The following is a 2,355-nucleotide window of genomic DNA, read 5'->3' as shown; positions in this document are numbered from 1 at the left end:
AGGAGAAAATGTGATTTTCAAAGTTTAATTTAATTTATATAATTATTATAATTTATATATTTATTTATATGCAAGAAATATAATTTTTCAAAGAAAAATTCCTAACTTGACCAAGGTAAACCCTAATCCCTTAAATTTTTTATTCAAGCTATAATTAGACTAGAGAAGCCTTTCAACCAAATTTCATGATTTTTTGAATTTTATTTGAATTTTAAGAATTATTTTAATTTTTGGGATATTTATTAAATATAAAATATTTTAAATGGGGAAAATTAACTTTCATATTTTTTAGAAGTCCTCCTAAGGTCAAAGATCTCAGAAAAGAAGATTTAACATTTTTTTGAATTTTATTTGATTTATCAAAATTATTTTTAGTGAAAACGCATTTTTAGCCTTTAAAAATTATTATTTTTAGCTTTGAAATTCTGTTTCTTTATTTACAAAATTAGAAAAAATATTCTAATTATTTTTAAGTTCTTAGGAAGCAATTTAGAACATTTCCATGAGTTTTATTATTTTTGTGATTTTTAGGGATTTTTAATTATTTAAATATTTAAAATAAGCTAAAAAATCAAGTTTTTATTTTAAATATCATTTTATTTTTAAAAAAATACCCCTAATCACAACGAACTCAAAAAACTAAGTTTTATAATTTTTCAAGATATATTTTAGTTATTAAAAAATCATTTTAGTGCCAAAAATTGTAATTAACTTGAAAAATTAATTTAAGTTATCAAATGAACTTAAAATGGTTTGAAATTTTTATGGTGAGTTCTCTGGATTCTAAAAAAAATATGGAGATAAAAAATCAAGTCATTTTATTGTTTGTATTTTTTAAAATTAATTATTTTAGTGATTTAGGGTTTGTAAAGATTAGGTGCATTTTAAATGACTTGACTCATGAGAAATTTTTCAAAGGGCTCTCTGGTCATCATAAACTTTCTAAAATTTTCTTGGATTTTTCTAAGCAACATGCTAATTTCCATGATTAATTTAAGCAAATAATACATATAAACTTCAAAAATATGATTCTTTGTCTAGGGACCTTCTCTGACTTTAGAAAAATCAGGAAATGTTTCCTAAGATAAAGATAACAAAATGCTAAAATTTCAATCCATAGTATGATTACTACATGCATGGAGAATCATAACATCCAAATTAGTGTTTAATTAATTAAAAATAAAATATGTATCAAATGGATTCCAAATTATTTCCACATTGTTTTCCTCTGTTCACTGAGCAAGAGGGTATTTTTTCTTTATTTTTGTGATTTTTCTACACCAAGATATGAATTTTTGAAGTTAAGGATCATTTTCTGAATTAATTAAATCCCTATTTATCTATTTAAACGAGCGGTGCCACCTTTGCCTATGACGACTACGAAGCTCCACGCGGCGCGCTCCCATTTGGCATTGTCGTCCACTTCAGCGCTGACTCGGCCTGCGATTTATGTTCAGAAGAGTTGTCTGGCTTGATCTCGACCGTTCATCCGATAGACGCCCGATCGAACGACCCTCCATCATCACCCCCGATAGCCTAGCCCGAGAACTGTCCATCTTTCAAGCTTCATATCTCCCTCATTTCTCAACCAAATTAAATTAAGTTTTTTTTAAATGCTCGTCTAGACTAGAGGAACATATCCATACGGTTATGATGCCATGTAATCAACTCAAAACAAATGGAGAGTTCAAATAGGCTCGGAAATAAGAGAAGTTTTATACCTTAGTTCTGAGAAGTGAAGCTTCAATCAGAGGTTCTTGGCACGTTTGTTGGGATCCAAAGAGGCTAGAGATTGAGTCTCTAGTCTTGGTGTAAAGCCTAGGTGTGATTTTGATCAAGACCAATTTTGGGTGTTGGTCTAGAGCTATTGTAGATGCTATTTCAGAGGGTAATTTGATGGGGCTTTGTCTTCTCTTGCTGTTGTGAAGGTGTGGGCACAAGCAATTGAACTTTGGTGGAGTTTTCAGGTAATGGAGTGATTAGAATGGGCTGTGGAGGTCTCAAAGAAGCTCTGTGAGTGATTTGGGAAGCTCTCTCTGAGAAAATTTTTTAGTACCCCTCCCACGTCCGTGGAGGTGAGTTTTTATAAAAATGGACATGAGGTGGCTCTCCAGGCTGAGGTGGCTCTCAAGAGGTGGCTCTCAAGGCAAATGTTTGGGTGCATTATGGTGCTTAGGTGGAGGGCAGATGAGCTCTACAATTTGATTTGGCTGAGCTGGCCTCTAGGTTTGATTTGGGTGAAATTCAATAGGGAGTGGCCCTCGATTTTGGCTTCTCCGGCGACTAGGCCCGCCGGCCATGGCAGGGGGAGGTGGCTAGGTGCTCAAAGCATCCAGGGGAATCTGTCAAAGTAAC

The sequence above is a fragment of the Phalaenopsis equestris genome, unplaced genomic scaffold (genome assembly GCF_001263595.1).
Source record: "Phalaenopsis equestris unplaced genomic scaffold, ASM126359v1 Scaffold000002, whole genome shotgun sequence".
Lineage (NCBI taxonomy): Eukaryota > Viridiplantae > Streptophyta > Magnoliopsida > Asparagales > Orchidaceae > Phalaenopsis > Phalaenopsis equestris.
Note: the sequence above shows the minus strand (reverse complement) of the source record.